General features: G+C 45.9%; 1 protein-coding gene across 3 annotated transcripts in view; it reads left to right on the top strand.

The window, feature by feature from the left end:
- Positions 1-27,852, top strand: part of STX8 (syntaxin 8) — a 112,599-nt gene that overhangs the window by 67,304 nt on the left and 17,443 nt on the right. The window lies entirely within an intron of this gene.

The raw sequence follows: 27,852 nt of genomic DNA, 5'->3' as shown, positions 1-27,852 counted from the left end.
GCAGGGACATTTCTGGTGGTGTCCTGCAGGAATGTGTTCTCAACCAAGTGGCATTCACAGCCTGCCAGACACGAAATCCTTGCTGGTGAGTCTTCAAGCTACATGCAGGCTGCTAAAGCTGAATTGTACTCTTTTCATATCGCCAAAGGAAGGTTATACATCTCAAGAGAGTGAATGCGGGTTTCCTCTATAGGATGAAGAGCTGGGGTTTTTGATAGCAATGACTTTAGGAGGATGCTGTGGGTGATGGCAGCAAATGTCTTTATCTTGGGAGGATGACTGACACTGAGGGGTGACTGGGGGAGGATGTCCATGGGGAGGTGGTGGTAGTGAGACTCTTCTGGAAATAGCATCTCCACTTTTGGTGTGTGTGATTTGTTTTCGGCACACTAGAGGACTCAAAATGCTAACAATAATATGTGCTCTGTAGAAATTTGACTTACAGCCAGAAGTTAATGAAATTTGGCTTATATAGTTTAGTAAAGAGAAGTTGAGAGGTGACTTGGTCACATATCTGGGTGGAGAGGAGGTTTCTGGCTGGTGGGGAGCTTTTATTCTGTAGAGTGATCTAGCAGCAAAAGTGATGGAGCTCAGACTGGCAATGAGACATTTTTCAAGCACTGAGGATATATTTCAGGGATTGATTTAGCTCTCCATCAGCGATAACTTTTTGAAAGCTTGGTTGATGTAGGCTGGTGAAAGTCTCTGGCTTCCTCTGGAGGTTAAAGTTGACTCGTCAGACATTTGTCTATGATTTCTCTTGTACCAACTACAGATAGAATTAAAGGTGTGACTCCAGAGTTCATGACTGATTTTTTTAGTTTAAGTATTTAATGTTGACACAAGATGGATTTAATCTAAAAATAATTGCACTTGAATGATGCCGAGTACTCCTGTGTGCTCTTTGAAGTCTCCCCTTAATTTCTGTGGCTTCATTTTCTGCAGGCCTACAGGGAAGCATGACATGAAATGCCTGCGCAGGGCAGGCAGTGAATCCCATTCCATACAGGACAGCTTCTCCCTCCTTTCTCCCTGCTTTTTAGGTTCCTCATGCGAATTCAGCCCCCAGACAATGTTGCTGGATAATGAGCCTGTCTCTTTAACTCTGAAACCCGTGCTGGCTGCGCTGGGGAATTTGAGAGGAGGAGGAGGAGGATGGGAGAGGCGAAGGCTGGGAGGATCCTGGGCTGGATTCCTTGGGGGTGACCTCTCTCACCCTTTCCACATTGAAAAACATTTTTCTGCAAGGGGTGGTGAGAAGTGCTGCCTCTCGGTGCCTGTTCCCTCTGCTCCAATAGGTCTTCCTGTGTTTGCATAACAATTTGGGTATATGTAAACACTATATTGCCTCAGATAGCTGTTTTATTCTGCCTAAGCATGAGTTTTAGAACAATAATGCTGGAAGACACAGGCTTTAATGGTATTCTTCCCATCCCTTTTCCACCCTTATCCCTGGCACTGAAAATTAACTAGCATAATAAGATCAGAAAAACTCTCCGTGAATGTACGATTATTCCTTGAACAAAGCCAAGCAGCGGGAAAACTGGCACCTGCTAGGTAATTTTTTCAAAGTGCTTTTTTTCCCCCTCCAACATTTCATTTAGATTGATAAAATGAGTAACTCTTTGGTTTCGGCATGTTACTTTGGATTTAAACTGGGGTGAAGTGCTCAGTCTTCCCCCTTGCCCACCCCTTCCTTCCCTGGGATGCAGACTTTTGCTTGGACCCAGTCTCTGCACTGTTCCAGCATGTGCCTGTTTCCGTGTTTTTGCCTCATTTTTGAAATCATGATGTCTTTTTATTTTTCTGATGAGTGCCTGTACTGGAGCCACTGGCTGTGGATACAAGCGGAGCAGCCTGGCGTGAATAGTGGAATAATCACCCTTTTACAAGCAAGAATGTAACGCATTAATGGGTGTGTCTTTGTTAGCAGCCAGTATAATAATAAAATCAAAGTATTGCTGATGAAATCCAACTTTAATCAATATTTCAACATCTTGTTCTCATGCAAACATCGTTTCAAGCTTTGGAAGTTGTCTCCAGCGACCGGTGTGATTTATGCCATGGCCGTCTGGCCCTCGGTGCTACCTGCTCTGCACAAGCGTTGCTGGGTGCAGAAGCATTGCAGAGAGCAGTGTCTGCACCTCTGGCTGTACTCAATCCTGGCAGAAACTTTCAGGTTGTTTCGGGTGTGTTGTTTCATTTGCAGCTTATTTTCAATGCCATTTCTCTTGCTGACTCAAGAGCTGTTGACAATCCCATCCCTTGCTTCTGCCCAATGAAGGCTGCCCCGGTTGGAGCCCATCTCCCTTGGTGGCCCCGGGCAGCCCCACACTGGTGTCAGTGGGAACTCCCAGGGATTGCAGCGGAAGAATAGTCATGGGATATGCTCAAGTCTGCCACATTTATGAAATTATTGTTGAAAATCATCAGTCATCTGCAGGCAAATGTTTGCACGCTGCTTGGCATTGTTTTATTTCTTTTCAGCGTATGCTGGGCATTTAGGAGGCATGTTAGGACATATATATTTCTTAGATTTCAGAAATTTGCGTTGAGCTTTCACCAAAATGTACATGCAAATCATTAATCATATTAGGCTGCCTTTACCAAATTTGCTACAGGAATGCCTGTGCACACAAACCTAACTTTTCAGTTTTACCCCTGGTTCTCTTGGGTTTGTTTGTCCCCACTCTCTCCCAGTTTGCATACCTTTGGGGGAGGGTTGTGCAGAGTAACACTCATTAACCATTTCTCACTAACTTTTTTATTAGAAGCTTTAACCCTCAGAATGTCCTCTTAAGAACTCCATTTAAAAATAAGTAAAGAAATGACAGTATAATTAAGGGTGAGATGCTGAGCGGGGTCTCATGGTTTAACCCTAGCTGGCAACTGAGCATCACACAGCTGCTTGCTCACTCCCCTCACCAGCAGGATGGGGGGAAGAGAATTGGAAGGGTAAAAGTGAGAAAACTCATGTGTTGAGACAAGAACAGCTTAATAATTGAAATATAATAATAATAAAATTGTAATGAAAAGCAAAATAACAAAGAGAGAGAAATAAAATCCAAGAAAGACAAGTGGTGCAAATGAAAACAATTGCTCACCACCAACTGACCGATGCCCAGCCACTCCCCAAGCAGCAGCCCCCAGGACAACCTTCCCCCGAGTTTTATTGCTGAGTATGACATCATATGGCATGGAATATCCCTTGGGTCAGTTGGGGTCAGCTGTCCTGGCTGTGTCCCCTCCCAACTTCTTTGTGTCCCCTCCAGCCTGCTCGCTGGTGGGGTAAGAAGCAGAAAGGGCCTTGACTCTGTGTAAGCACTGCTCAGCAATAACGAAAATATCCCTGTGTTATCAACACCATTTCCAGCACAAATCCAAAACACAGCCCCATACTAGCTACTGTGAAGAAAATTAACTCTACCCCAGCCAAAACCAGCACATTCTCTGCCCCTTCTTCCATACCATTTATGTCATGCTCAGGTCCCACACTGTCCAATACATCCTCATTAACTGCCACCCCTCTTCCCATCCTTTGATATAATACACAGATACCATTTCCTTAGTCTATGGACCAACCCTGTGAAATGTCTGTAAAATGTCCACTGAGTTCATTTAGTCCATGACTTCTGTTATGGTGGTCACTCAGGACAGGAGAGGTGGTGTGTTCCATGGAATTACTGGGCCCCAAAGCCAGCTCTGGTCAGGTCGTTGCTGCGCTTGCACTGCTTCTTGTAAGGCTTGTCCTCCATTGAGTCAGGTGGCTCCTGCTATAGTAATTCCTATAACATGCAACTCAAATTATAGGTTGTAGCAATTTAAAGGTAGATCCAGTACAATCTCCACCCTTGGTCCCTTTGGGCCAGGTTATAGGGATTAACATTTGCAATGAACTCCTCCCCTTGCTCCTAGCCTGGCTAGCAACAAGGGGTTCCTGCTATAGTAATTCCCATAACATGCAACTGAAATCATGGAGTATTTTCACCCAGGATTAAATCAGCTTGAGGTACACATTGGACTCCTCCACACTTCTGCAATACCCACCAAGTGCACCTGGGTCCTTGAGCAAAAACAATCCCGTGAATAGGTTTACCCTTTCCTGAGGAAGGAACAACCCGGACTGTTTTTCCCAACAAGTTCCTTGTATGTACTACGGGGATCTTGACTCCTTCCACAGTGCAGACTGGCAGATCCTCTAGTGTTAACTAGCCAGGTGGCTTCTTCTAAATGTGTATCCCAATGCTTGAATGTCCCAGCACCCATTGCTCTCAGTGCAGTTTTTAACAGTCCATTGTATTGTTCAATTTTCCTGGAGGCTGGTGCATGGTAGGAGATGTGATACACCCAGTCAATGCCATTCTCCTTGGCCCAGGTGTCTATGAGTTGTTTTGGAAATGACTCCCGTTGTCTGATTTGATTCTTTCAGGGGTGCTGTGTCGCCATAAAACTTGCTTTTCAAGGCCCAAGATAGTATTCCGGCCAGTGGCATGGGTCACAGGGTATGTTTCCAACCATCCAGTAATTGCTTCCACCATTGTAAGCACATGGTGCTTGCAGTGGTGGGTTCATGGTAGTGTGATGTCATCAATCTGCCAGGCTTCCCCATCTTGATGCTTCGGCCATCATCCTCTGTACCAAAAAGGCTTTAGCCGCTTGGCTTGTTTGATTATGGCACATGTTTGACATTCATGGATAACCTGTGCAATGGCATCAATAGTCAAGTCCACCCCTTGATCACAAGCCCATTTGTATGTTGCATCCCTTCCTAAATGTCCTTACGTGTCATGTTCCCTCCCTCAACCTGCTGGTCACGCTTCTTTTGATGCAGCCCGGGATACGGTTGGCTTTCTGGGCTGTGAGCACACACTAGCGGGTCATGTGGAGCTTCTCATCGACCAACACCCCTAGGTCCTTCTCCTCAGGGCTGCTCTCAATCCACTCGTAGCCCAGCCTGTATTTGTGCTTGGGATTGCCTCGACCCATGTGCAGGACCTTGCACTTGGCCTTGTTGACCTTCCTGAGGTTTGTGCGGGCCCACCTCTCAAGCCTGTCAAGGTCCCTCTGGATGGCATCCCTTTCCTCCAGCGTGTCGACTGCACCACGCAGCTTGGTGTTGTCAGCAAACTTGCTGAGGGTGCACTCGATCCCGCTGTCCATGTCACCGACAAAGATGTTAAACAGTGCCGGTCCCAAGACCGATGACCCCTGAGGAAAGCCACTCATCACTGCTCTCCGCTTGGACGTCGAGCTGTTGACTGCAGCTCTTTGAGTGCGACCATCCAGCCAATTCCCTATCCACCGAGGGATCCATCTGTCAAATCCATGTCTCTCCAACTTAGAGACAAGGATGTCATGTGGGACAGCGTCAAATGCTTTGCACAAGTCCAGGTAGATGACATCAGCTGTTCTTCCCTTATCCACCAATGCTGTAACCCCATTGTAGAAGGCCACCAAATTTGTCACGCATGATTTGCCCTTAGTGAAGCGATGTTGGCTGTCACCAATCACCTCCTTATTCTCCATGTGCCTTAGCATAGTTTCCAGGAGGATCTGCTCCATGATCTTGCCAGGCACGGGGGTGAGACTGACTGGCCTGTAGTTTTCTGGGTCTTCCTTTTTTGCCTTTTTAAAAATGGGTGTTATGCTTCCCCTTTTCCAGTCAGTGGGAACTTCACTCAATAGAGAGGGCTTACGATCAGACTACAACCTGGAATATGCATTCTTGAAAAACTCACGACACCTAAGAAAGCTTGTGTTTCTTTTTTGCTAGTTGGTGGAGATATAGCTGTTATTTTATTGATCACATCCATTGGGATATGACAACATCCATCTTGCCATTTTATTCCTAAAAGCTGGATTTCCTGTGCAGGTCCTTTGACCTTGCTTTTTTTATAGAAAAACCAGCTTTCAAAAGAATCTGGATTATTCTTCTTCCCTTCTCAAACACTTCCTCTGCTGTGTTGCTCCACACAATGATGTCATCAATATACTGCAGGTGTTCGGGAGCCTCACCTTGTTCCAGTGCAGTCTGTATCAATCCGTGACACATGGTAGGACTGCGTTTCCACCCCTGGGGCAGTCGATTCCAGGTGTAGTGGATACCCTTCCATGTGAAAGCAAACTGTGGGCTGCACTCTGCTGCCAGATGGATCGAGAAAAACGCACTGGTGATATCAATTGTTGCATACTATTTGGTGGCCGTTGACTCCAGTTCCTACTGGAGTTCTAGCATGTCTGGCATGGGAGCACTCAGTGGCAGGGTGACTTTGTTCAGGCCTTGATAGTCCACTGTTAGTCTCCACTTTCTGTTTGATTTTTGGTTTGGCCGTATGGCACTGTTAAAGGGTGAGTGAGTCTTACTGATCACTCCAGTCACCGGACTGACTTATGGGTGGGAACCAGGGAGTCTTGACTGGTGTGATAGTGTCGCTGGTGCATTGTCATGGTAGCGATTGGCACCTGCTGTTCTTTAACCCACAGCAACCCCACCACAGACGGATCCTCTGAGAGACCAGGCAAGCTAGACAGCTGTTTAATCTTCTCTGTACTCAAGGCAGCTATACCAAAAGCCCACCGGTACCAATTTGGGTCTTTGAAGTACCCTGTCCTGTGGTAGTCTATGCCAAGGATACATGGAGCCTTTGGACCCGTCACAAGAGGATGCTTTTGCCACTCATCCCCAGTTAGGCTTACCTCAGCCTCCAACACAGACAGTTCTTGGCATCCTCCCGTCACTGCAGAAATACAGATGGATTCTGCCCCTTTGTAATCTGATGGTATTAAGAGTACGCTGTGCACTGGTGTCCACTAGAGCTTTATGCTCCTGTGGGGCTGATGTGCCAGGCCATCAAATCCACACAGTCCAGTAAACCTGGTTGTCCCTTCCTTCCTCCTAGCTGACGGCAGGGCCCCTGTGATCCTGGTCGGCATCTTCATTACTTCATTTTTGTAACTGCCGAACAGAAGTCCTTTTATCAGTCAAAAGTACGATCAGCCCTTCTACTCTGCCCAACAGACACTGGAGCAGTAATTTTCCTGGATGGATGCTTTTTGGCTGTTGTTTTTCTTTGCAGTTCCTGTACCCAAGCTTCTAGTCTCCAGGTAGGTTCACCATCCCGCTTCCTCACGTCCTCCCCCTGGTCACGCAGGAAGAACCACAGTGGTGTGCACCACTGGTACCCTCTGCCTTGAACAGAAAAAGGCTGACTCTTAATAGGTGAGGCCTTGGTTGGAGTGCGTGAGGAAGACCTAGCCTTCTCGGCTTGCTTGGACATTTTTTGGGTCAGTCTGCCCACAGCCGAGACACAGGCACACATGGAGGAAGCAAGATTATCTTCATGTTCTCGGAGTTGTCTGGCCAGTTCAGCTATAGTTGGTGCCTTCGTGTCTGTCCAGCTCATTATTGCCAGGGTGTGAGTGTGTGGTGTCGGTGCATTTCATACACACTTTTGCCACATGGACCACGTGCACCAGATTTCATCCGGGTCTTTGGATGCCTGGTTGTCATCCAGGTTGTTATAGATCACCTCCAACATGGCTAATTCCCTCAGATGCTGGATACCTCCCTCAATGTTGGTCCATTTCCTTCGAGAATTGGCAAGTTCTGCCTGGAAGGGATACCTGTCCTTCACACTTGACAGGAGTCGCTGCCAAAGACTGAGGACTCCTGCCTTTTTTCCAATCCCTTTGTCAATGGCCTTATCCTTAGCAAGGGATCCCAGCTGCCAGGCTTCCTTACCCTCTCATTTCTGACTACTGGCCCCAATATCCCAGCATCGGAGTAACCAGCTAAGAATTAGCTCACCTGGTTGACAGCTAAAATCTTTTCACATACCTCATAGCTCACTTAGGGATAGGGATCGGGTGATTTCTGTCTCATTTATGGTTTCAGCCTCTTCCTCCTCCTGTTCTTGTGACTGCTGTGCTGCAGAACAGGCTGACTCTTCTGATTCTTTCTCCTGCTCCCTCTTAGGAGAAGCTTCTTCTTCCGTTTCTAAACGAGCTGACTTGTGTTTCCATTGTTTCTCTTTAGTTATAGGGGTGAGTGATAATAGTGTCTGGTTTAGCCATAGTGCCTGTTGGTATGTTTTCCCTCTCTTCTCCAAGGGTGCTGCATAGTATCAGGCAGTGTTTGGTAGATGCTGGCCAGGGCCCAGCACAGTGTGGCAAGTTGTGCCTCTTTGGAATAGCCATGGCATTTTTTTTCAAGCATTCTATCACTTCATCAGTGTCCTGTAGTTGTTCAGGAGTGCAGTTCCAGACCATTGGAGGTGAGAAGTTCTCTAGATACCTGCACATACTCTCCCACATGCCGTGCCACCCATGACCATACTCTTGTGGAGCCTGGGTCATATTCCTAAATTGCATGTTAACCTTAGACAAAACTGAAGCAATATTCCTAAGAAATAACAATAGAAGTATTTTAGCTATGCAAGGATGTTCAAGATACTGAGAAATCATTGTAGTGAGGGAGAAAACATCACCGAAGAAGGTAGCAAAGGTGCCATTCTGTATTCCCTCCACAAAAAACCTCTCAGAGGAAGAAGTATAATTGTTAATTGTCTCCATGAGATGGTACCTGAAGTACAGTAACGGCTTCGGTACAGAGCCCAAATACCAGATTAAGCTCAAGGTCAGTGTTTTAACAACAGATCTCCCAGGCAAAACATCACTAGTCACTACAGAGCACAGCAAACTGCAAAAGCCAGCACCAATTTTTAACATGGACAGCAAAAATAAGAGCATGGCACAGATCAAATAAACTGACATCGAGAACAGATAAATCAATATCATGACCTACAACTATTAACAGATATAAATCCCTTCTAATACACTCTGGTCAATCTGTTACTATCTCAAACTCTTTGAGCCCCGTGTTAGGCACCAAAAAGGACTGTCGTGGTTTAACCCCAGCCAGCAACTGAGCATCACCCAGCTACTCACTCACTGCCCCCCCAGCAGGATGGGGGGAAGAGAATTGGAAGGATAAAAGTGAGAAAGCTTGTGCGTTGAGATAAGAACAGTTTAATAATTGAAAAATAATAATAGTAGTAGTAATAGTAGTAGTAATAATAATAATAATAATATTAATGAAAAGGACAATAACAGAGAGAAATAAAACCCAAGACAAGTTGTGCAAATGAAAACAATTGCTCACCACTAACTGACTGAGGCCCAGCCAGTCCCCGAGCAGCAGCCCCCAGGACAACGTTCCCCCGAGTTTTATTGCTGAGTATGACATCATACAGTATGGAATATCCCTTGGGTCAGTTGGGGTCAGCTGTCCCGGCTGTGTCCCCTCCCAACTTCTTGTGCCCCCCCAGCCTGCTCGCTGGTGGGGTGAGAAGCAGAAAGGGCCTTGACTCTGTATAAGCACTGCTCAGCAATAATGAAAATATCCCTGTGTTATCAACACCATTTCCAGCACAAATCCAAAACACAGCCCCATACTAGCTACTATGAAAAAAATTAACTCTACCAGCCAAAACCAGCACAGGGGGAGAAACAAATTTGCCCCAAATAAACCCTTGAGCTGGAAGAACCTGATGATATGGCAAATGCCACAGTACCTTAATGATGCAATACTCGGGATTCCTTCAGTATTTTTCATTTTCCTGGGTAGAGGTAGCCTAACTGTGATCCCATCCATTCCAATTCCAACTGGAAAAAATTTGCACATTTTCCAAAAATTTTCAAAATTGCCAATTTTGAAAAAAAAATTATTTAAAGGAAAATGACTGCCCTGAAAGGAGTGCTGCTGTCAAACTCTCAGCAGCCCTGTTGTTTGGGTTCACTGCGCAGCTCCCGTGTGGTTTTTAATTCTCTCTTGCTCTGAGTGGGCTCCAGCATCAGCTCATCCCTTGGTGTCCTTGGCACCCATCCTGAGAACAGCCTGCCAGCTTCAGCAGCTCGAGCACAGGCTGTCCCACTGCGTCAGGTCTCCAAGGGCTCGGGGTACAGTTACTCGCTTTGGGGCATTTCAAGTAAGCGGGTGCAGGTTTTGCGGGGGTCCCGAAACACAGTCGCTCAGCGCAATATGCATCTGTGTGGGTTGGTTTTATTTTGGTTCATCATCAGGCTCAAGCATTCAGTATTAGTCAGGAGTCTGCAAAGAGTCCGTGGTTCTTTCTCCCTGACCGTGGGTTGCAGTTGGCCTCATCACAGAAGAGAAGGTCTGTTGTCGTCCACAGCTACATCCTAGCTTACCTGGATGGTGCTTTTTGGTAACTTTCCCCCCATCCTTGAGTTTTGTAGATTACATTTTTTTTACCTGAAGACGTAAGTAGGCAGCTCCCTGCAGAGAAGATGCTTAAAACAGGCTTTTTTTGTGGTAAGAGCATCCTGAAGTGTTTGCATCTGAATGAGGTACTGGGATTTTAGTAACACAGGACACAGCTGGGAGCCTAATTATCAGATGCGATATATGTGGAGGTGGTTGCAGCCAAGCTGATGCTTGGAGTCAGAAACGTTATTTGGGTCCTGCTAAACTAGACCATGAGTTGGGGAGGGGATCTGGGGGATTGGTGTGGTCCTACTCCTGATCCTACCCAAGTCACTCTTTTTAGTGGCTCTCCCATAGCCGAGGAGAAAGGCTGGTTTCCTGGGGAAGCAACATATAAGATTATTACTTTGTCATAGTAAAAACAAGCAAAAAAGAGCAAACTCTTAGTTCTGACGGACTTATCCATCCCCTTCCAAACACCGCGAGACAAGCAGACCATGGCTTTGCAGTTATCACTGCGTGCCTCCCTCTAACCTTTCAGATAAATGAGGACAATGAGAAGCAACCACTGAATATACCCTGCTGGGCCAATAGCTGTGTCCTGTAAAATAATATACAATTGCAAAGCGGCAGCTGAGCAATTTTTTTTCCATCTTTCGTTTTCCTCTATTCCACAAGATGGCATTGCAATCTAATCGCCTTCCTCCGGCCCCAGGTAGATGCTCTCATCTCCGCTTTGCCTTCTGATGGAGGTTTTTGGAGATGCCGAAAGCAGGGTGTAGACTACCGTGAAGTTAGTTGGTACCAGGTAGGGTTTTTTAATCTTAGGAAAATGCCAAAATACCTGAATTGAAGACAGAGCTTTGCCAAACCTGTTAATTGGAGTTTTTGGAAGGTTTAATTTGTTTTAAAATGGAGTAGCTTGGATTATATAAGGTTTCCTCTAGAAAATAATGATTCATGCAGGCTGGGGCCTTTTTCTGCCAGATTCTACGATCGCTCTGTTCTAAGTTATGGTTATTTTTGCCATGGATTTAATTTGTTGTATAAATTATGGATGGCAGTTACTCAGGTTTGTTCCTCTGACATACGCTGCGTGTTTAGATGAGCAAGTCCCCATCCATTTATTTTTTTCTCAGTGGAGTGGAGAAGCTGCTGTAGTGTGCCATTAAATCAACCTTTCCTGCAATCTGACTCTTGGAGAAGTTACACCGATATTCCTCCCCAGCGCTGCTCTGACAACTGCACTGGCTCTGAGTCACCTGTCCGTGCTTCTACGGGATGAGTTTTCTTGGTCTGGCAAGTTACATATTTTCCTGGATTTTTTTTCCTTCCTTCAGTTTCTTCCATTTTAAGCAATTACATGTTGAAAAGTTTGTTCTGAGCTGTTACCCCTGCAAGAAAGTTTTGAAAAGAAACTTCAGCAGAAGAGTGATGCATCTGTTGGTTAAATCGGGCTCGATGCTGGTGTCTCCACTGATCACCGGTGTCTTAAATGCGCTGACACTTCCATCCTCCCAGGAGCAGAGCAGCCCAGGGAGGTGGCTGAGGGGCAGCTGTCGGTGATTGAACAGAAGGTGGAGTTTCATCTGGGCTTTTCTGTCTCCTCATTCCCTTCCCCTGCAGTCCTCGCTTGCTATCAGCCAGCCTGCTGGGGAATACCAGGAGTCCAACAGATCCTGCTGCAGGATTTAGCTTTCCACTAGTGTTGCTACCTTGTGCATCATCCTCCCTTGTGCTGTAGGTCTCGTCTGAGCTCCCTGAAGTGTTTTCTTCCTCTCATACAGCTCGTTTTCCTTCCATGTGAGAGCACAGGTTAGCTGCACCCAGGGAAAGCGGAGGTCTGCCGGAGGTGAGCCTGCTTTTGGGAAGAACCGATGGGTTTGCAGCCCCATTGCGCGTGTGCGGCCATCCTCTTCCTCCCACCTTGCCCCACTGACTTCTGAACCTGCTGGCTAATTGAAGCTGAAATTAGTTGGAGATAGAGGTCGCAAAGATAAGAAGTTACTACAAGCTTACTTGGGCATCTATCCTCATTACAGAGACCCAATTAAGGGCCCCGTTGAGGGGGGAAAGACAGGGTGAGCTCAAGTCTCATTAGACACCAGAGAAGCCTCAAAGCAGATTAGCTTAGAGACATAGCAGGAAGTGTCGCTTCATTAATTATGTTAATAGAACAACTTTCAAACTAACTGGTCCAGTAATTTCAGCACGTTGCTAATCTAAGACTTCTGGTTCATTTGTTGTGTTGCCATCTTGTTACCCCATAATATGAAACACTTTCCCTTGGCTTTGTTAGCTCTGAGCCCCCGAGGAGCAGGTGAAGAGCTCATGGGATGACTAACGGTGTGAAGAAACATCCCAAAGGGTGCTTTCCGATTCAGCAAATACACTGAAACAAGGTCAGTCATGGTGCTGAGACGATGCCTTTGCTGGCGGTGTGTGCCCAGCAGCCTGGTCCTCGCTGCCTCAGTGCCTTTGTACCCTCTAGCCAGCTCGTGGCCTCTCCGTGCCTCCTCCTCCTCACACATTCTGTATTCACAGCTTAAGTATTTGGCTTAAAATTGCTCATGCTGAGATGTTGAAAAGGATTCAGCTGATGAAAGAGGATGGACCTAAGCAGTCATAAACAGTTCTTTTTAAAAAAAAAGGTGGTTTGGAGTTGCTTTATGAATTTCTTTCCAGGTGAGGAGCAGGGCGTTTACTGGTGGTGTCAGCACTGTGTGTGTTTAGCAGGAAAGGACTGGAAGAGCCTTCTGGGTCATAGGATCTCTTCAAGATAAATTTCTGAGAACAAGCTTGTTTTTTCCCCCCCATTACTCCTATTGGAAGGCTGCAATGGTCATAAACTTATTTCCAGCCTAGGCTTGTCAGGGATACTTCATGTTGCCCACGTGCAACCCTTGTTCTGGTGTCTTGAATAGTTCTTTCCCCTTTTTTATTTTACTCCCCCAAATGTGGGTGTCTGAGAGATCACTCAGTGTTCCCTCCCAGCTTTTGTTTTGTGGGGCTGAACAAGCGTCTGTACATTTTAATCTCCTAAATTAATCTCTCTGTTTTCTGATAAGCCCTTTTTTACACTTCTTCCTACTTAAACTTTTTGGTTTTTTAACCATGAGAACCAACCGCAGCATCCCCGGAGCCTTCTCATGATGGCTTGCCCACCGGCTCTAGCACTTCTCTGGCTGCTGGAAATATTTCAATTACAGCATGTTGGTGCCTCAGTCAGTTTTGTTTTAAGCTGTTTGCTTGGGCCTTTCTCGCTCTTGAACATTTGCCACCTGAGTTCATTTTCTTTCCAACTCGTAGCAAAAACCATTGTTTGTCCCAAGTACGTGGCTTCCTCTTTCATCCCACAGAATTTCAACCTTCCTCCATTCATCTTCAAAGTTACCCATTTTTTTCCTATATGCTGTCCCAGCTTTCCTCTGTGCTGATGCTGCTTTCCAACTTTGTGTCATCAGCAAATTTCATTAGCACACTTACTTTTTGTGCCAAGGTCATTAATAAAAATATTTAATAAGATCAGCCTCCTGACCATTCCTTGAGGAGCTCTGCTGGTGACCTCCATCCATTCTGATCCTTCTTTCAACGCTGCTTTGCCTTTCACCAGTTTCCTGGCCTTACAGTTCTGCTAATCCCCATCTTTTTCATTTAATAATTTCCCACGTGGCACTGTATCACATGCTTTGCTGAAGTCTGCGTGGATGGGATCTATCACACTTCCTTTGTCTAGAAAATTCATTATTTTATCAGGCTAACCTGATTAGCTCTGTTTGATCTGATTTCCCTTCAGTACAGTCCCATTGTTTTCTACCCTGTTTACCATTTAGTTTCATGTTCTAATTAGTCTTTCTTCAGTTTGCTGGAGAGCCTCCATCCTGCTGAGGTTAATCGGACGGGCTTGTGGCTGCTCACATCACTTTTTCCCTTCCGCGGTGTGGTTGTGTGGACGCTGTGGTTCCTTTCTGGTACTGGACAGGCAGCTGCAGCTCAGTCCACCTAGTTTTGGGATACATATCCCAGAAAACATTCAGTTTGAAGGGAAAGACCTGGAGCTCTGTGCGCATCAGTCCTCCTGGCTTCATTAACCAGCTTGCTTCGTTTAATGACAGTTCACCCTGTGCCACTGAGACCCTCTAGAACCACTGCAGCCTTCTCCGTCCTCCCACCAAGCCCTGGCTCGGTGGATCCAACCAGTGATCACTTGTCTGGGTCTTCTGCACCTGTGCCACCTCTTCCCATGTGCCTTTTTCTGGCTGCGGTGACCCCCAGTGTATCTCCCTAGATAACTTTTGGAGATAGAGACACAAGTGAAATGGTTCACTTAAGGTTGCGCAGCACACGTAGTATAAATAAGGGATAAAGGGCAGTCACAAAGTGATGAGCGTAAAATGAGGTGGGGAAAAATTACTTTGCTGCGATATACTGACAAGGGGTTTGCTTTTCAAGTGACAGTATTGATGGGTGGGCATCGAGGTTGCAAAATAATCAGCTGTTCAGTACCTGAGACCTAAATTTAAGGACACTCCAAATGATGGTAGAGGGGGCTGGAGAATGGCATTTTTGAGACTCGGTTGTGAGATGTAAATCAGGCATGGGTTCAAGTCTGAAGCTATGAAATGGCATCCCTCCCCACTAAGAGACAGAGCAAAGGGGGGGGGGGGGGGGGCACGGATAGGAGAGCAAAAGGCAGTAGACATCTTCTTAATTACATTTGCATATGCAGCTGTTCAAACAGACTGAACTTCATCAATGCTTGTTCATACCTATCAGGAGATTTAGAGCAGCTGTTGTCAACCCATGTAGCGAGATTGTACAAATCTGGTGGTAAAATAAGCCCCTGGGCACCCTGCTCACCCAAGCTGTCCATCACTCAAAAAGGGCAAGCAATTAGTTGTATTTGAATATTGAAAAAAATTGGAATTGTGTGAAATATCCAAGGGCGACTGCTTACAGCTTGGTTTCCAAGGATACATGTTGCAGAATTAAATCATTAATTTATATTTCTGAAAATGGTGCTGAAATGTGTTAATTTGTACATTACCAAAGAGGCTCAAACTTGCCTCCTTCTGCCTTTTCTTTCCTAACATGCTCAATGACAAAATAATTGCTTTACCCAAACTGGAGTTGAAATACAACGGTGTTCTGGCTTGGAGATTTCGTGCCACGTTAAAACTAAATTAGGGGGGGAAATTATCTGGGTTAACTGTTTGTATTAATTCTTACAACTTTGAAATTCTGCCTTAATCTTTGGCTCCCAAATACCCAAGCAAGCCACTTCTAGCCTCTCTTGGTCTTGTCACCCTAAATCCTCCCCAGCCAAAGATGCTGTCCTGAGCACAAAGCTGCTGCAAACACAGTGCCTGGGCAGAGAGAGGGTCCAGCATCTGGAATCCTGCTTCACAAGCCCCGGGCGCTTGAGGGACACAACAATACATGGAGGATGTGGTCAGTGGAGAAATTAGTTTGCTAGGGACCAAGTGGTTATGCTGTCTCTTCAGGGCTTTTGAGATGCATAGAGGATGTTGATCCCACCAGAAATTGGGCATATAAATCAACAGGGGCTGTGATCTCAAATATTTCTTGTTTTGCAAAAATACAGTAGGATTCCTGCAATCAGGCTAACTCTGGCTGGAGGAAAACTGTCCTCAGGCAAATGGGAAGAGCAATATGAAGCCCCTGCCCTTGAGGGGGTGGCTTGTCAGGTCTAATGGGCCATGGCCAAAATCTCTGGTGTTATTTTAAAAAAAAGTATTTTCTTAAGGTGAAAATCAAATATGTTCATGCAATGTTTGTCTTGAAGCATTCAAATGGCAGGAATTACGCTTCCAGCAGGAGTGTTAACTAAACCATGTTGCACATCTGGGATTGGTGGTTTTGTATTGGGAAAGCATATGGGAGCCATGCGTTCGGTCATGCCAGCAAGCTGCGTCTGCAAGAACAGTCATAACCGGAGAGCGTTTGTGCTCCAGCGCCGGGTTTGGTGCTGCTGAAAGCAGCTCAGCCTTGTGCTGGGGCTGTGGGGCTTGCATGGGAAAAGCCCCATGGAGATTTTCAGAAGCACCAGCAAGGAGCCAGGTTTGGGCTGGCGTGCAGGTGCTGGAGGGTGCTGAAGGGTGCTGCTTCGCACAGTGGGGTGCAGCTGCAGTTGCTGGCAGGTACTGTCCTGCTGCCTGCCTCGAGTGGGACCTCACACTCGTGTCCCGAGAGCGAGCAGCAGAGCAGATGGAGGTTTCCACTGGATCAGTCTGCAAGAGCAACTTGTGTTACTGCTGTCGGATTGCCAGACCCAGCGCAGCGGAGGGTGGTGGGTTAAATGGGACCATCCCCTTTGATACTTACCTCCTAGCAGAGGGCAAGGTGCAGTCTGCCACCTAACGTCCTGCTAGGACTCCAGGAGAAAAGCTTCTTCACTGACTTAAGCTCATAAAAGATTGTGCAGCTAAGGAAACGGCAGTTTCATGTCTGGTAACGATGAGTTGGGTTGGACTCACTGCCATGAGCTGGTCCAAGAGTGCGTGCTGCCTCTGGAAGGTGCTTCACCACCATCCTTTTGGTGGAACGTGCAATCACAGCCTCATTTACTTCTCCAAAGTCACAACCATGAGAAGTGGGGTTTTAAGTCATGAGCTTAATAAACCAGCCTCAGTTTTCACGCTATATTTAAATGTAGTTTTTGCACATTACATCTATGACTTCGGCATCACTCTAACGTGGCTTGAAGGTGTGAGTGCAGCCCTGGGGAAGGTAGCCTTTAAGGTAGCTTTAGCGTGGGCTAGCTGTCTGCTTGCCCAATGCTTCAGGTAGGTTTTGCATTCTTTGCTCAGCATCACGCTGCCGTATGTCACACAGAGGTGATACACACAGGGCTGACGTTGATGCTGTCATACCAGTGTCGGATCTAGGGTTTGCAGTGACTTCTAAACTTTTGCGGTGAAAGCTGAGTTGTGTCACTGGAGCGTCACACTTGTCTGCAAACCAAGCTGGATGTTGGTAGCAGGAACGCTTTCCTGTGCACAGATCTGCAGCAGTAAAGTGGGATTGACTGTTTCAATATACAACCTGTCTGCTTCAGAAATAATTTTTCGCTTTGGGGTGGAGGGAGGGAAGGGGTTTGTTTCTGCTGCAGGATGATCAGCTTGTGCTAGTGACTTTGCTGTGAAATTCTAGTGAGTACTGGGATTTGCAGATGAGTTGCATGTGTGAGGTTGTGCCTTGTGTGGCTTTGAATGCATTATGATTGTCTTGTACCACATCCCCACTTGGATTGTAACACACAGCAGCTACTGTGTAATACTTATCTTCTATATATTAAAAAAAATGCACCAGAACATTGCCTTTTTGGCAAGAAAAACAGTGCCACTAGCTCTGTTTCAGTGGAAACTTCATTTTCCAAGCCATGCTTTCTAAAACCGTCTGGTTATTACATTTATCTGTGAGATGTGTTGGGAAATGTTGTAAAACTTGCCTCTAACTTACTGCAGTAGCCTTTTGCAGGAGGTGCTGTAGGCTTGCAAATCGTCTTTAATTGTTGTCCCTGGGTCGTTGTCTGCCTGATAATTTAATTATGTTTATTGCTGTGGTTCCTGGAGATCAGCTAAGAAGGGAGCGGTGTAAGGTGTCCCATGCGCTCTCCTTCCCAGCCCTCCTTGGAAGACTCCTCTATAAACATTTTCCCCTTGATGCTTTCTTTTGTCAGAAGCCTGAAAGAATACACTTATTTTAAACTTCTTTCTATTACCATAGATGGACAGTTTTATACGATACAGACAGTGCCTGCTGTGATTTTTATGGCCTATAGTTTTCTGAGCAAATGGTTTTGCTCACAAGTTGGCTAGGCTAAAATGACCTTCTCTTGTTCATTAACTGTCTGTTGAAAAATATGCGTGTGGTGGTAGTTATAGAGCCTTGATTGGGGTTATTTTAGGTGGTGCGGGGAGGTCTGTTCCTTTCCTTCCCTCCTCATTATCAAGCAGAAGCGACTGCTTAGGGCCTGGTTTATTTACCTAATAAACTGCCTCTTGTATCGTCTAGGAAATGCTCACATTTTTCAGCCAAGAAATCCTAGTAACAGGCAAACAGAGGTCTAGCAGTCAGGTCTGGAGAAACAACAAAATGAAGGTCAGCTAATATTGCTGTTATTCTCTTTCCCGGTGGCCATGACAGCAGGGGTGGTTTATTTGAAGATCCCAGACTCGGAGTCATTGCTTGCATTGTTGGTCCCCCGAGCATTGGAGGCTGTGCCAACACTTCGGGATATTAATGTATTCTACAGATCAGTGAATGAAGAATTCCTCCGCACTCCTTTCTTCAAAAAAAAAGGAGAAAAAAAAAAAAATCCTCTTCTCTCCCCTTCCCCCCTTCTCCCGCACTTTGTTTGCAGTGGCTTTGTCTGTGGGATGTTGCTGGGCATTTCTAATGAGAAGGGGAAGAATTGCAGCGATGGGGGCCGGGGCGGTGGGCACTGTTCCCCACTTCCAGCACCGACGGTGAAGCTGTTACAAGGTGCTCAGGTGCGTTGCAGCTCGCACGCTGGCAGGGTTTGGGCATGCAAATATCCAAGGAGGGGGAAGAAAAAGGCTCTTTTTGGACACGTAAAGCTCACTGATTTGCTTCCTCCAAGGAGAATATCCTACCCCGTCACCCCCCGCGCGGGACGCGATGCCTCAGTGCTTCTTTAGTATTCATCCCAGCTCCGTGGCCGCAGCCATCTCCCAGCCCACCCCGAGCAGCTGCTCAAAGGGACAAAATTAAAGCAATTCCTGCTCCCGGTGACTTACTGCCAGGGAATAATTGGGTTCTGTTTGGGAGGAACATAGAGCAACCCGGCTCCGATGATGGAAGAAGTACAGGGGAGCGAGGGCTTGGTGGGACGGATCTGTGGAGACTTTTGCGGGGTTCAGTGGGAATAAAAGCTGGTTTCATGAAGAGATAATTATCTAATAATAATGCAATGGATCAGGAAAAGGCGTCTGAGCAGATTTTTTATATATTCTCGTTCCATAGCAGGAATTGTACTTAGATATTTTTTTAAGATATTCTTTGATCCCTCATGGAAATGTTAATGAGACAAAAACTGCCAAAGAGCTCTCCAGACACTGCCCTGCTTTGGAGAAGGGTGGACTGAAACGCAGACCTTCTGGAGGGCTTCTGACAGACAAGCAGTCCCTTTGTTTCCTCCTCTATAACCCAGAGACATGTCTAAAATTGGAGGGAAGATGAGAGGAGGCTGAAGAGGCTGGGCTGAAGGCACGGCATTCCCCATTTACAAGAGAAAAATCATCGACCGGCTATTAAGGCCGCGGTTTGACGGGCAGTGCACTGCCTGCGTTTGAAGTCCAGACTGAAGGTACTCCGAGGATGTAAGTGGGATGCTTTTAGGATGTCTTTCACTTCGACTTAATTAAGAAACTCACGGGCTTTGTCTCGAGGAGGCCCGTTAACGTGTGAAGCTCCGGCCCCCCGTGAAGAGGGGCTGGGGCGGGAGGGGGTACACACATGCACACCGCTTTTGTGCCGTGTTGCCAAACTGAAGACAGTAGCAAGTGCGAGCCGGGCATTACCAGAGGTCATCCCTTGTGTGCGGCAGTGAACCCACCTCCCGCCGCAGAAAGCCTTTCTTAGAGACCCAGAGCCAACCAACCTTCCTGTGCCGCCTGTACGAGGAAAGAAAAATAATTCGTGGGGGGTAGGAAGGGTTTTGTACATGTCCCGCAGCATCCTTCATCAGTCCTAATGGAGGGTCAGAGGTTACACCAAAAAAGGGCAAACGCTATTTCTTAAGTAGCTGATGCCTCTGTGTGAATTTACACAGGGAGGAATGTTAGCTTTGAAATTTCACGGGTTGGCTGGACGAGTAGCTGTTGGAGGGATGGCTTGAGCAGTGGGTGACACTAATGGCCTTGGAAATCACGTAAAAGTATTGAAGCTACCCAAAGTCACGGGCTTGTTTTCAGGTTTGTGCCTGCCATTGCCACCAGCACCCTGGTTGCTCAGAGTGGTTGCAAATAAATGCCACAGTCCTTTGTAGTATTCATCGTCTTCAGATCTCTTGATCATGATGGTCAACGCTGATTTGCTTTCCTTGTAGCTGACAGCCAGAGAGAAGACTTTAATGCTGGCACAGACAGAGCAGTGACCAGGCTGGAGTCAGGTCAGGCTCTCTGCACCAACAGAGTCAGCTGCTAAGGTTCAAAAATGAGGAGCAAAATATGCTCACCTGAGGCAGAAAATGCAGGACTACTAAAATTAATTTTTTTATAGTCTTTGCATTTTTGTGGGGCTTAACAAGTGTCTAGTGAAGTGTTTCTTCCACTCCAGTTCAAGGTGTGTCTCCAAGCCTCGTGGTTAATTGGGGCTGCAGGCTCTACAGCCATCAGCTCCCAAAGATGTAGCATAGCCTTTGGTCCCAGCCCAGGGGCCAAGTACTCTTGGTGCAGTGGCTGAAGGTGGCCGTGAAGCCTCATGTCTCTGGATCCAAACTGAAACACTTGGTCTTCATCATGTTGCTCTGTTACTTTTCTGGAATACTTCAAATTAACGCAAGGAGAAGCCTTGGTACCAGTTTGGGGTGGGAGAGGGAGATGGTCGGGCTGCCTGGAGATGCAGAACCCAGACAGTAGTTTGTGATGGATGTTGAGACTAAGGAACTTTTTATGCATGTTGGAGAGCACCCAGCATAGGCTGTCAGGGCTTGGCAGAGGTAGTTGGGGATGATGACTTGCCAGCTGTGATTTGGGGGTAGTGTATGAGAAAGAGTAGAATGGGGATAGCATTCACCTATAAGTAATTTCTGTAAACTTGTTCTAATTCCTCAGCTGAGGAATTCCAGGATCATGGCTATAATTCAGATTTGATATACGTCCTGTGAAGTGGTTCCATATATGTAGGTGATAACTGCTTTCTCTTGCCCCCCTCCCCTGTGCTTCAGCATAGGCAGGAGCAGAGTGAATTTGTAGTTTATACTGGTATTTGTACCTCTGCCACTTTGCTTTGTCACTTGCTTCTGGTTGCCCATGAGAAAAGAGGAGTATATTATACAACATGATGCCATATCATGAAGGTTAGATTTTTAATGATAGGCATATTTGCATAACTCTCCCAAATCTATGAAGTTCAAGGAATTTGGAAAGTGTAAACACTCCAGAACTGAAGAGATTCATGGCTTTATTGCTTCTCCCTGCGCTTGGTGATTTTATTTAGCACTGTAAGATTTCCAGCTCCTGCAGGGTTGCGTGGTTTCTTACTACTGCACTGTTTATAATGTCTTTGGGGATCCCAGCAGACAACGTTTTGTATTTAGCTCTAGAGCATTAGCAAGGCGACAGTACTGCTAAAAAGTTTCGGAAAAGCACCTTACTAGAGCCAAAGTGACTCATTCCTGCTAGAGAAGCAGGAAATGTTTTTCTGGCATTTAAATAAAATGCAAAAATATTAATTTCCCACCTTTATATTGAATTATAGACTCTAAAGTGAGGGAAAAAAGCCCAATGTTTAGGCCTTCTACAAAAACACTAGCAGTGCCAAATGATTCATACTGAGTGTTTTACAGCATGCTTTTAGGGGGAATGCAGCATTATAAACAGTAACATTTCCAGTTTCCTGAGAAGAGAGGATTTGATTTCTTCTTGTGAATTTTGCATTCTGTGCTTTCTGATTCAGCAACACCTTATTTGACAAGATACTCAAATAGCTTGGGAGCTGGGTAAATGTTTGTTTAAAGTTATCTCCAGTTTTTGTTAGAGCTTCAGGCTTGGATAGGAGATGAGGTGGAGAAGTGGATTTTCAGACTTCATGTTGCACCTCAGCACTTCGCTGAAATTAAAATTCTTTAATTTCTGCACATCTTTCACAGTGTTGCTGCTTCTGCTTTACTGGTTACTTTGGTAATAACAACATTATTAATATTTCCATTGGACATATGGCTACTTTGCCATGTCCTCTATACTGCTTCCTACATAGTAAGTGTTTTATGCTTATTTACCATCACCTTTGGTATTTCAAAGATGCTCATTCCTTTGATAGCTGAATGCAATTATGTAGATGAATGCAGAATAAGTTCTGTTCTCCTGTGTACTTAGCTGTCTGCATTTAAGCATTCATATCATATTTGTGTATGCATATTAGCAGTTAATGGTATATGAGAGAAACTTTCTTGAAAAGGACTATCTTGAGTTTAGATCAGTCAGCCTTGCCCACTGATGAAAAGCTGTTCCTGTCCTGTGCTGGGATCCTCCACTGAGACTTCTCTGCAACTGGATTTGCTCCAGCCCGGACCGTATCCGCTGAGTTGCTGTAACGTGGAGCTACTCTGAAGGCTGTGGTGTAGTCCATGCAGGAGGAGAGTCATGCTTTAGGTCTTTAAAGTCTACTTGAAATAAAGAGTTGATGAATTTAGAAGCTTGCTCTGTGGCATGCTGTATAAGCCCTGTTGAGATAAGGAAGGTTGAATTCTAGTACTTGGTAATTGTGTGAAATACTGAATTTTCTCTTGGGATGTCCAGGTGGCTTGCTCCCTTTGCAAAGATGTGTGCTTTATTTTGGCTGCCAGAGGAACCAAACACTAGAGATCATCTTCCAAGGAAGGAAGAGTAGACCCGATTTTCATTTGCTGCTGTGTAAATGAGAAGGTTAAGGGGTGCTGATGGCTCTTTGGTGGTCTTCTTTTGTCCTACTAATTCTGGCAATGAGTAGGTGGTTAAGTCATCAAAGGGCTTGGAATTGGGGAGTATTTAGATGTTAAATGGCTTTAATAAGTTGAGCTGGTTGTAGCCTGACTGATGTGGTAGCACCCAAAAGGGAGGTGTTCTGCGTTGGTGACCGTGGCGCATCCGTAGGTGGGCATTCAGGTATTTTTATGGGTTATGACTGAACAAGTTTTACAATGTACGAGCTCCAGTCGTCTGCTTCCTTGCTTAATTTGGCAAGGTTTGCAGGAGAGCTGAGTGTGAGGTAAGGGGTAGTTTTGGCTCCATTCTGCTCAGTGACTGGTTTTAGTGGTGGTCTAGCTCACCTGAGACACCAAGTTGGCTCCATCACTCCTAGATAGTGCGGAGGACCCCCGACTCCTTTTAAAGCTTTCATTCAGCATTAGTCAAGAAAGAAATGGGGCGTCAGAAAGGCAGGAAATGTGTTATTCCTAGGCAGGCTTCCCATCTTTGTGGGCTCGTGTGGCTGGTTGTGCCTTCCCTGTGGGGTTCGTACTCTTCTGCCAAGGTTCTCGGAAGGTGAGTGCTAAAAAAGACCTTGTGGCCATAGGGATGAAGAGAGAAACTGGGAGTAACAGCGGAGCAACTGCTATGAGGAATTGCTCTCCTTTGCTGCCATGCCATCACTGGCTCTTTCCTGCAGTGGTTGACCTGTCATAGCATCTCCTTAACATATATATTGTCCTTTGTGGAACAGGGCAGTGCTGTTGTCCCCATTTGGGTGCCTGTGGCTTGGCTGTGTCCAGGTCCTCTGTCACTGTCAGCCTCCTCTCCAACCATCTCAGTGTAGCTCTGACTTTGAGGTGCTAGAAGAATTAGAGTTAAGCCATCGTATTTCGGGGATACGATCCAGAATTTGTCATGCTTTGCTCAGATGAGCTGTGAATTGCTTCACAGCGCTCTGCAAGGTAACCTGTCTGTCCTTCCCAGCCACTGCTCTGCAGAAGTGGCTGCTTGGGTGTTTCTTCTTGGTTTGCTGACACAGACCAAGGCACTTACTCTTAATGCCACTTTAGGTCAAGGCACAGATGCAGCAGGCAAGAACAGCCCCTTGTCTCTGCTGCTTTTGTCACATGCAGAGTCTGAGATCATAAAACCCTTTCGGCCATTGCTTGTAGCCCTCCGCGTGGAGTGGCCGCAGGTCCAGACAAGGGGATCCTGCAGGTTGGGAGCATGGGGGAGGCAGGTGGGCTGAGGATGACTGGAGAAGCTGTTCCTTGGGGACCTGGTGTTTACCAACCCTTTGCCGCTGCAGGTCGGCAGGCATCACTTTGGGGTTGGTAAGCTGATGCATTAACAGTTGACGTTTATCCACAGATGTGTGGACGTGACTGATGCTCAGGAGACTGTGGCTTCCCTACTTAGTAGAGCCTGCTAGTGGGCTCCTTCCTTTGTTACTTTGCTGAGATGACTTAGCTGCCCTTTGCGGTGATGAAATACGTCTTAGCCACTTCATCTGGTGGCTTGGTAAACCCAGCATTTTTCAAGGTGGTTCCCAAGTGCCCCCATCACCGCTCTTAGATCCTTATACTTTTCTTCTCCATACCTCTCAAGCTTTCTGAGAAGATTAGCCCTTCTCATCAGGTTGATCATCTGGTTTTCTGCAGTTTATCAAAGCCTCCATGGAGATACCAGGGCGTGAAATAGTCCCTTGTGGTGGAGTTTCCTTTGATCAAACTAGACTGCACTTCAGTAGTCCTCAGCTGTCTAACTTCTTGCATAAGAGACTTTCTCTGAGAGATATTTTTAAAGACATCTCTTAGATAAAAATACCTCAGGTAGGAGGGAGAACTCTCAGCACACTCACCTTCTCCAGCATGATGGGGTTACGCCCTTTACTTTATATAGATCAATAGGGAATTTGTAATTCCTTAGATAATGGAGGGTTGCTGAATAACGCTCTATAGACTCATGTTAAACTAGGAGTCTTTTAAAAAGAAAATGTTATAAAGCCATGTCTGAAGCCTCTGTGGAACAGCCTCTCCCAGAACCTGCCACTACCAGCAGTTCTCCTCACAAAGTGTCATTAGTGGGGAAAAAATAATGATTGCTGCCCGTTTACCCAGAACTCTGGGCAATTAATTTCCCAGCCTCCCTCAGTCCACCTGCTCTGGCAGATAGTGGTGAAATACATAGATAGGCATCGCCCATCTACCATGAGGGCAAATGGACCCTAATTGGGGATCTCGTAGTTTTAACTTGCTCCTGCAGCTTCCTGCAGAAGGCACAGGCCGTTTCACATCACCGTTACAGCAGCTGGCTCTTTTGCCACAAATCTGATTTTTTCTTCCTCTTTTGGATTGCAAAAGCTGCTCTGCTACGTTGGATTTATTAAATGCACATGACAGATAACTGCTGCTCTCTGTCTTACTTGCAGACACCCCTCTGCAGTCCCTGGGTGCTGCTGTTGGCAGTGCTGTGGACATACACCCACAGAACAATGGCATTAAGTTTTTTAACGCTCATGTTGATGATGGTGCTGGTAGCATCGTTGCTTCAAAAATGCTGATGCTTCTCTGAAAAAAAAGAGTCATCTTAGTGGTGAACTGCTGAGTTGCTAAACGCTGCTGCAACTTTTTCCCCTGTAAAATTTTAAACGTGATCTTCCTTTTCTGGGGAAAACTGAATGAAAGTTCATTGGGAAAAGAATATTTAATACTGCCAGAGAAGGTTCTTGATTGCAGTTGATCCTGAAACTGCTAATGAATGTGCGCTATCAGGGCCTGGGGATTTGGCATATGAATTTCCCAGGGTCTAATCATCTCATAAGGCTGCTGAGTGTGACTCCTTCCCCAGTAATCTACTTAACTCAGTAATTTACCCTCCTTTTGCCTTGCCAGGAGAATGAATCTCACAGGTTGTTTGCATGACAAGTAGCTCGAGATTGTCTGAGTCTTTGAAGAAGATGCTGGGAGTTAATTGTAGCAGCTTGAGTTAATGGTTTCCCATGTTCACTGGCAGGCTGGGTGAGGAGCAGAGCTGGAGAACGGTTTTTATGGGGAGTACTATTCTAGGCTGCACCATGTGTTTTGATAGCTAAAATGCTAAAAAAAAAAAAAAAAAAGTGTTTTGCCTTTCAAAGGGTGTTTTTCTCCACCAAAACTAATCTTGGGGGAAAATTGCATTTGGTAGTTCTAGGATTATTGAATTTGCAGATAGAAACTGCTGTGCTAATGGCAGCTACTGACTGATGACCAAAGCAGCAAACTGGGAGATGTTTCTTGGCAGCCGATCATACTAAAAATCTCCCCTCAAAACCATTAAAACCACAGTGGACAATGTTTAAATAAAATAAAAAAAAAAAAGTTGCTAGCAAGCAAAAACGAATCACTGCATCCACATTTTCATTTTAAAAGAAACTAAGGATGCTCCATCAGAAGTGTTGACTTTAAAATTTTATTAGGAACCCCTCACACCAAACCTTCGTTGTGCTAAAAATAAAAGGATAAGCATCCCTTCATCTCTGTTTTTAATTTGCCTCCTCTTAAAGCCAAATGTTGTGAATAAAATTCCTGCTTTGAGATAGGCTCCATGGTACGTGGTCAGCTTCTGCTAGCTTGCACCCGGGACAGAGGAGACAGAAAGAGACACTGTGTTGGGAGCAAAGGGATGGGAAGCTCTGGATAAACTGTACGGGTTTTATTTAAATTACTGTCATGTTCTGTGGCTTGCTTGAAATCAAACACTGCCAAGCATCTTACTGCAGTCCCGGTGGTTTGCACCTAATATGCATTACATTAACCATTTGCAGATGACCTTATTTCTGCTATAATGCTGCGTGTGCAGTCGGAAACTTTTGGAGTGATTGAGGCAGGATTTGATGAAACCTTAAAAAAAAAAACCAACGTTATTTTAGAGTTGTTCATGCATGGCTCTACCTGATGACACTACGCAGGAGTCGCGGTGTAGGTTTTCCCCTCGTTGGTTGGGAGGTGAGATCATATCTCGGAGAGCTTCACGCGCGTGCAGAGCAGCACGCACTTTTACATCACCGTCTGTCTCTCTAAGCTACACTCTAGTCTCCAACTCAGGGCTGCCACAAAGGTCGGTGTAGATGTTGAGGTTCAGCCCCCTCTTCTTAACATTGAGCTAGGTTGTTTTTTCTAGCTTCCAGCCTATTTTTGATTTGTTACTTCTGTTCTTGTGCTGGACAACACATAGACGCCCCAGTGGAACTCAGACCCTGGTTGGAGTAGCTTCACTTCTGGCTGCTGCCCGCGGGCTCCTTAGACGTAGCCGTGGACCACAGGTGGAAAGTCCCTGGTGAGTTCTCCAGCTGAAGGTGGTCTGATCCTCTACACAGATTCCACAGGTCTTCAGGGCTTTGCCTCCAATTCCCACTGGGAATGACTCCATCCACGCGGAGTCCATCTGACCACAGATGGATGCTGCCAAGGCTGCAGGGTCAGCTGCTGCCTGTCTGTTTGCAGGATCAGGGCCTGGAGAGCAAGGGGCCTCTCCCTGATGTCCTGTGCCTAGATAAGTCAAGCTTTTGTTAGCATAGCACCAAGGTGATCTGTGTTTTTCATGGGGAAAAATAAACATGAAAAATAATTTATCTAATCTTTGTATAAGCGGGATGAAAGTAAGAATGCAATACATGTTGCAATTATAAAAGTGCATTGAAAGGCCTGTTTGCTTTCTGTCTCAGAAAGATGTAGTTGGTTTAAAAGTGTAATTTTAGCAGGATTGTACCACTTGGTTTGAGTTAATGTTTTGCAGACAGTGGAGTCCTCAAAACAATGTAAAATCTAGGGGATAAATGGGGATCTTCCCGATCATCTATACAAGGCCGGAGGCCACGTGTGCTCGATCTGAAGCTTTCATACCTAACATTTTGTTCTGCACTGCGGAGACCGGTTTTTGTTCCTTTTAGGCCCGTCTGTAGCTCTAAGATAAGAAGATGGGGACTGCCCC

This window comes from Haliaeetus albicilla, chromosome 12 (assembly GCF_947461875.1).
Source record: "Haliaeetus albicilla chromosome 12, bHalAlb1.1, whole genome shotgun sequence".
NCBI classification, from domain to species: domain Eukaryota; kingdom Metazoa; phylum Chordata; class Aves; order Accipitriformes; family Accipitridae; genus Haliaeetus; species Haliaeetus albicilla.
This window is presented reverse-complemented; position numbering and strand designations above follow the sequence as displayed.